Genomic DNA, 8,792 nt, shown 5'->3' with positions numbered 1-8,792 from the left:
CATGTTGGGCTCCGTGGTGGGCGGGGCCGTCGGACCCGAATCTTTATTCTTTCACTATGGCTTCTCATATCTACTTAATAAAAGATTTTGAGGTAACTCCTGTCACTCAACCTAGTTCTGAAACTTCTACTGCTAAACCAGTCACTCAACCTAGTTCTGAAACATCTACTGCTAAACCAGTCACTCAACCTAGTTCTAAAACGTCTACTGCTAAACCAGTCACTCAACCTAGTTTTGAAACGTCTACTGCAAAAAAATTACGTACAGATTCAAATGAAAAAAATCATAACAATAGTCCCTGTTTCCTAGTCATCTCTAGTCCTTCTGGCAAAATGCATAAGATGTCTCCTTTCGTGATAAACAAATATATCCAGTCTTGTATTGATGAGCCGAGAAATATAAAGCGTCTCCGCTCCGCAGACTTGCTTATTGATACAACCTCAGCCACCCATTCTGCTTCTTTACTCCAGATAACTAAACTTGGGCAAGCGAATGTCACTGTAACACCACATAAGTCACTGATCTATTGTCGTGGTGTAATCTCGGAATTTGACCTTCTGTATGTTTCTGAAGAAGAGATCACTTCTGAGCTATCCGACCAAAATGTCTGCGGTGCAAGGCGGATCAAGATGCGTAAAGAAGGTAAGTTGATAGACACGAAACACGTGATCCTTACTTTCAACACGGCTGATCTGCCTAAGAATATTAAGGCCGGATATCTAAATATTCCTGTAAGACCTTATATTCCAAACCCTATGCGATGTTTCCAATGCCAGCGTTTCGGCCATTCTAAGACGTCTTGTCGTGGCAACCTCACATGCGCCCGGTGCTCACAGATTGGCCACGATTCTGAAAATTGTACTGCTGCGCCTCTTTGTATAAATTGCAAGGGTGAGCACCCAGCATTTTCACGCCTCTGCCCAAAATGGAAATTGGAAAAAGAAGTGCAGACTGCAAAGGTTACGAGAAACATCTCATATGCCGAAGCCAGGAGATTAGTCCAGAGCACACAGCTTTGACCAAATACATCATACGCCAGTGCTGTAAAATCACCTGGTACAGTTGCCACTCAAACATCAATAGGCACACAGACCCTACCAAATAAAACCCAACCGTCTACATCCAACAAGAAAAAAGAAAATGCAACCCATATAGTACAAAAGAAAGAAAATTATTCAAAGTAAGCCCAAAACTACTACACATAAAATATCCAATAAAAATAGAAGTCACAGCAATAGCTCTTTTGATGAGAGGATTTCTGAATCTGCGGATTCAGACTTTATGGAAGTAGAAGAGGGTCTAGAAGTTCCCAGGCATCTACTTCCAGCACAGAAAAAACAAAAACCATTCATAATGGCCACCCTCATGTCATGGAACTGTCGCGGTTTCCACCGAAATTTGCTTGACATCAAATCTATAATAAATGTTTATCATCCTGTGTCCTTAGCAATACAGGAAACAAATCTGAAACCAGAACACCATGCAAAACTTTGGAGGTTTTCTTTCGTCAGGAAGGATAACCTTGCAGGTGAGCGTGCCAGTGGAGGTGTAGGTCTCCTCTCCTCACTGGATTATCCCTCAAATGTACTTTATTTGACGACATCCCTCAAGTTGTCGCTACTCAAATAAATTTTGATATTCTTGTTTCATTCGTTTCTTTATATTTATTTGCCTCCAAACGAGCACATTTATCAGCAAGATTTAAAAAATCTAATAGAGCAGCTGCCTGAGCCTTTTATCATAATAGGAGATTTTAACGGCCATAGTCCACTCTGGGGAAGTAAAGATACAAATTGCTGAGGAAGACAAATTGAGCAGTTGATCGAAGATCATAGCCTTCGTCTCCTAAATAATGGGCAAGATACGTATTTCCATGAGCCTTGAAGCACATTCCACGCTCTCGATCTTGCCATCTGTTCACCATCTCTGTTGCCATTTTGCACTTTTAGTGTCGGAAATGACCTGTACAACAGCGATCATTATCCCATTTTTGTGTCTCTTGCACGAAGAGGAGCAAACCCCATGTCGAGACGCCCTCTGTTTATACTGGACAGGGCAGACTGGGAACTCTTCTCTTCCTCCGCAGAGCTGACAGAGGAAATGGTGGAAGATGTGCATATCGATGACGCTGTGGAAGCTGTTACTAATACTATTATTCAGGCAGCTATGCTTTCGATTCCTAGAACATCAGGAAAAATACTAAAATATTCGAAACCGTGGTGGAATAGCGACTGTCATGAAGCAATGAAAAAACAGAAAAAAGCATGGGGTATTTTTCGTAGATATCCTACTCTGCGAAACCTCATAGCCTTTAAAAGAGCCAAAGCAAATGCACGAAAAGTAAGAACGCAGAGCCAAAGGAATTCTTGGATTTCATATGTGTCATCAATAACATCCTCTACGCCTAGTAAGCGGGTTTGGGAAAGAGTTCGAAAAGCATGCGGAATATATAAAGACCACGCACTTCCCTTTTTGGAAAAAGATGGCCGAGTGATTAGCTCCATAGAAGAAACTGCAAATACTATTGGTGAGACATTTGCTGCCGTTTCTTCCAGCAGAAACTATTCACCTGCATTTCTCTCTATCAAGCAGCACTCTGAAATAAATCCCATCGCATTCAACTCTACCAAATCTGAGCCTTACAACAGAGCATTTACTATGCTGGAATTAAAGAGAGCTTTATTGCAGACACATAAGTCTTCTCCGGGTTTTGATGGCATAAATTACGAAATGCTAAAGCATTTGTCCTATAAGTCACTGACTGCCCTTCTCACTCTTTACAATAGAGTGTGAGAGGAGCGTATTTTTCCCAGTGCATAGAGGAGAGCTGTTGTCATTCCTATTGCTAAGCCAGGGAAAGATCCAAGGAATCCTGCCTACTATCGGCCAATTGCACTTACCAGTTGCGTATGCAAACTGTTTGAAAAGATGGTAAACAGCCGCCTAGTCTATTTCTTGGAAAAGAATAATATTATATCGCTTTATCAAAGCGGTTTTTGAAAGGGGAGAACAACCGTAGATAATATGCTCCTCTTAGAGACATCCATTCGAAAAGCTTTTGTAAGAAGAAATCACCTTGTCTCAATTTTCTTCGATATAGAGAAAGCTTAAGATAAGGCATGCAGTTACAGTATTCTTCGCGATCTTCACGACAGTGGCTTGCGCGGCAACCTACCAATTTTCATTCAGAATTTCCTGAACGCTAGAACTTTTCAAGTAAGAATTGGGTCCGTTTTGTCAGATATTTTTGAACAGGAAGAGGGTGTGCCTCAATGCTGTGTGCTCAGTGTAACCCTGTTTATTTTAAAAATAAACTCTGTATTAAAAGAACTTCCTCCCACCATCTTTCGAAATCTATATGCTGATGATCTGCAGATTAGCTGTCAAGGGGCAGACATGAGATATCTAGAGAGGCAACTGCAGATGGCTCTGAATAAGATCCAGGAATGGTCAAACAAACAGGGATTTACTTTTTCCAAACAAAAAACTGTGTGTGTGCACTTTTGTAGGAAGCGAGGTCTCCATCCTGAACCTGAGTTATATCTAAATGGTTCAATTATTCCAGTTGCGCCCGAAGTAAAATTTTTAGGAGTGACGTTCGACCGGAAGTTGACTTTCCTTCCTCATGTTTTAAACCTGAGAAAGAAGTGTTAAAAACATTAAATATTTTAAAAGTGTTGGCGAACACCTCCTGAGGTGCAGAACATTCCACTATGCTTCGCATTTACAGAGCCCTTGTTCGCTCTAGACTGGACTATGGCTCAGTTGTTTATGGATCCGCTCGGTCATCAATTTTGTTAAAACTCGATCCTGTTCACCATCAAGCTCTGCGGATTTGTTCAGGAGCTTTCAGGACTTCTCTTGTCCATAGCCTGTATGTTGTCTCTAACGAACCATCACTTTATCTGAGGCGTGAGCAATTGTCCCTTTTGCAATATTTGAATATTCTATCACAACCTGAACATCCCAATAAGCTGAGCTTACTCGATAATGTATGTAACACTTTATTTGAAACACGTCCATCCTGTGTCCATGCTTTAAGACTTCGCCCTATCGTTGAGGAACATTCCCTCTCTGATATGCGCCCCCAAGCAGTACAGAACTTTGAAATCCCACCTTGGGAAACTTCACGGATTCAGCTTCTTGATGTTTTCAAACATCACGTGAAGGCAAGCACTAACGAGATTGTTTACAGACAACTCTTTGCTGAGCACAGGCAGAAATATAGCAGTTATTATTCGATATACACAGATGGATCAAAGTCAAATGAACATGTCGGGATGGCTTTTCTATTTGAAGATTACATTGAGGGCAGTTGCCTGCACCATGCTTGCTCAGTCATAACATCTGAATTAACTGCAATATATTATGGTCTTTTGTACATATCAAAGCTCTGCCACAGAAAGTTCATAGTTTATACAGACTCATATAGTGCTCTTAAATCCTTGGAAGCTTTTCCCAACACTCAGAATCCTGTGGTTGTGGATGTTCTAAAAATTCATATAAATTTAACGATTCGAGGATATGAAGTCCTGTACTGCTGCGTTCTTGGACACGCTGGAATAAAGGGAAATGAGTCTGCAGACATCACAGCCAAATCTGCTATTGAACCGTCCAGTCACCTTATCACTTTTAGAGACATCTGCTGTGTCATCAAGGGAAAGGTCTGAAAAAAATGGCAGCAAATTTGGGATGTTTAGCATCACAACAAGTTGAGAAACGTCAAGCCTAGAATTGAGCATTCGGATTTTGCTGGAAATCGTAAGGAGGACGTTCTTTTGACTCGCCTCAGAATTGGTCACACTAGAGTCACACATAACAATCTTCTCAAAGCTGAAAATGAGCCTGTTTGTTTTAATTGTAATGTTTGTTTATCTGTTCATCATATTTTAATTGATTGTCCATGTTTTAATAGTCTTCGCCAGAAATATTTTAATAGCTGTGACTTGCCTCTCGACCGTTTAATCGGAAGAGAGGTCAATTGTAATTTAATTTATTATTTAAAAGAGACTGGCTTTTATTACCTAATGTTATTTGTTTTGAAGACTGTGTTTGGAATTTTAATGTGTGCTTTTAACTTGTGTTTATATGACTTCATCCTCTGGATTTGGTAAATTTATCTACTTGTTATTTATTGAATTTTAATGTCATCAATTGTCATCATCCCATCTTGTGTTTGGCGCGTCATAATCATCTCTGGTTTTTGCGCCATAATCACTCACTCACTCAATATTACTACTTAACCCCTTAACTGGTTTGCCCGTACAGTGTACGGGCTACTGATCATTGGGCACATCTGGTTTGCCGGTACGGTGTACGTGCATCGATATTTCCCCCTTTCTCATTTTGATTTGTTCGTATTTTTAATATATTGAAAGAGAGGCTTTAGTATTAGAAGATTTCAATAGATGGCGTAGCTTGTCCATACTATTTAAAATCATTCTAACCAGTTTTTTCTTTTGTTACCGGAAGTCGAAAATATTTTGCATTCTTGGTTCTTGAAAGTTTTGCTACACGGTTTTTTGGTTGTGAATTCAAAGCTTTTTAGTTATGAATGATACAATAGATGATGATACTCTATTGTTAGATGCTTCTGATGATTCGGACACAAATTCAGAACTGTCTTGTAATGTTCTGGATAATTCTTCAGATGACACGTGTGAGATCAGCTCCGATGAAGACTTGACTTCTGCTAGAAATTTTATTGAAATTGATGTAGAAAACCCGCCTCTTCCGTGTCCCAGGTTCAATTTTACTGGTGTTCCAGCAGTAAATATACAAATTGATGATACTTCTGATGAACTACAATTTTATGAAGCATTTATTGATTCTTCTTTGATGAATAAAATTGTGGAAGAAACAAACAGATATGCGACAGAGTGCATCCAGTCAAGAACTGCAAAAAAATTCTCAAGAAGTAAATTTTAGGAACAAACAACTCAGAAAGAGATGCATAAATTTTTGCTCTGGTTATACTGCAAGGAATTATAAGGAAGCCCACAGTTGATCAGTACTGGAGTAAGAGACATTCCACGTACACGCCTTTTTTTCCCCAAACAATGACTCATCGTCGATTTCACCTTTTGCAACGATACTTACATTTTTCGGATAATTCAGCATTTGATGCACAAAGTCACGAATGCCCAAAATTAGTGAAATTGTGGCCAGTTTTGAAACATCTGAATGAGAAGTTTCGCTCGACGGTGACACCACAACGTGATGTAACTATAGAAGAAAGCCTTATGCTTTTCAAAGGAAGATTAGGGTGGAAGCAGTATATTCCCCTAAAAAGAGCAAGATTTGGAATAAAATGCTTCATGCTGTGCGAATCGATTTCTGGTTATGTATGCTCTGTAATATATACAAAGGCAAAAACACGATTCTGAAACCAGAGTCTTCAAATCTATGTATTTCGTCACAAGTTGTTATGACAATCCTGCATCCGTTACTGCATAAAGGATATTGTCTTACGACGGATAACTATTATTCGTCACCAGAATTAGCTGATAAATTAATTTCGTGTCGAACGGATACATATGGCACCCTGAATCTAAAGAGAAAAGAAGTCCCAAAGGAAATGCAAAAGAGAAAACTAAAAAAAGGAGAAATCATTGCATTTCAGAGAGGAAAAGTTACTGTTATGAAGTGGATGGACAAAAAGAATGTTTCATTGCTGTCTACTATTCATAATACTGCAAAGGTAGAAATACAGGTCCGCTCTGAAACGAAACAGAAACCAAAAATTGTTATGGATTACAATAACACAATGGGAGGAGTAGACCGCATGGACCAAAATTTGAAAATTTTTGAAGTCATTAGAAAGAGAGGAAAAAAATATTACAGAAAAATTTTTTTCCACATTTTTGATATTGCCGTATGGAACTCGTATGTCGTATATTGTAAAAAAGGTGGAAAGAAAACTCAGTTACAGTTCAGACTTGATCTTGTTGACAGAATTCTCGAGAAATACCATTCTGGGATGACTTGCAAATATGGGCGACCTGGTTCTGAGCCTAATCCTTTGAGACTGACCGAGAGACACTTCATAGAAGTTATTGCTCCAACAGAAAGACACTTAGACCTGCCAGAGAATGTGTTGTATGCTGTTCCAGGAGGAATGAAAGTGGAAAGAGAATCCGAAAGGAAACACAGTATTTCTGTCCTGATTGTGATGTAGGACTTTGTCTTACACCGTGTTTTAAATTGTATCACACAAAAAAGGACTACTCAACAATGGTATTGGAAGTATGAATTTTTTACGTATGGCAAGTTTTCTTTTAGATTCGCAGTTTGTGAGATCTGTATAATAGGCTTCACTGCATAAACTCCGAGATTACAAAAAGCCAACATGTTGTGTTACAAAGTTATAAAATAAAAAAATGCTTAAATTCATTATTTATCAAATTGTTAAAAAAAATTCTTTCATTTTCCTTTTATACTAAGTTAGGCCTTTAATTATATGCAATAAAAAAATATGCTTTTTTTTGGAACATTTCTGGAAAAAAATTGACCAGTTAAGGGGTTGAAATATGCCCCTACTTACTTATGTAACTTCAAATTTGCTGTTTAAACATATATTCTAAAATTGCTTCTGGTTAAAACGTGCTTTCTAACTTCTGTTTTCAATCGCCAAGCCAAAAAATCGCCAATGGAGTCCTACAAAGCTGTTCCACAGATCCTTTAGCAGCTCCAGAATCGGAAACTCTTTTCGACATAATTAAAAGTTCAAGCTTACTTTTTATAAAATTTCTCTAACAGTCTGCAAAAAATAATAAGCCGGATCCAATTAGATGATTAAGGAACAACGCAATCTGCAACATTAACTGAAACAGATAACTAGATAAGGTGCTACTTTGGTAGACGGTTGCACGGATTTTGGCGATTTTTCTTTTGGCGAGTAATACAACTTATGGTAAACCCATTGCAAGTTATTTATGGTAACCGATACTTTGTCCTCATTTTATTAAAAAAATAATGCATTTTATTATGCATAACTTCTGTGTTTTAAATATTATTTATGGCTTCTAAATATTAAAAATCAATTTGATTTTACATTTTTATTTGAAATAAAAATTTTGTTGTTTATAATATTTTATATAATTTTATGTTGTGGATGATGTAATCAATGACGTCACCTTACTTAAAAAGTAATTGGTTTTATTAATATCTATAAATTTAATCTAATGTTTTAAAGATTATTTATGGCTGTTAAATTTTAAAGTATAATTTAATTTTGCATTTGTTTTAAAAATGATTTTATTATGAATGATTATTTAAATAATTTTAATTCTATGCGTGATGTAATCAGCTTCCTGATTGGTTACTGAATATTTGTGCATTACCACGCCATTTTAAAATTTTATTATTCATCTCTTCGAATTCGTCAGATTTCAAATGGAATGGATATCTCTGTTTCGAAGATGAATGTTGTTATTGGTAATTACACCAAGAATTATTGGTATCGGAATAAAAAAATTGCCTTTTGAAACCTTATTTTGGCCAACCTGTCTTTCCTAATCAAAGATTTATTTATAAATTGTTAATAGCGTCAGAGGAAATTTATTTAAATTTTTGGAGGAAACCTCGCTAATTGATTCTTCAATGAAGTGCGAGATATGTGGATAACAGATGAAGATGGTTAAAAGAGCCGATTCAATTATGATTTCGATTTTTTGTCGTACTTATCACTAAACAAGAGGTTAAATTACTCAAAAAAAATGTAAGTACATATTTTTTTTTTATTTTATAATTGTATACTTCAATTTTTGTTAAAAAAATTTAATACAGTATTT

The sequence above is a fragment of the Stegodyphus dumicola genome, chromosome 7 (genome assembly GCF_044657685.1).
Source record: "Stegodyphus dumicola isolate Sdum_Otavi_A_Nest chromosome 7, ASM4465768v1".
Taxonomy (NCBI): domain Eukaryota; kingdom Metazoa; phylum Arthropoda; class Arachnida; order Araneae; family Eresidae; genus Stegodyphus; species Stegodyphus dumicola.
This window is presented reverse-complemented; position numbering follows the sequence as displayed.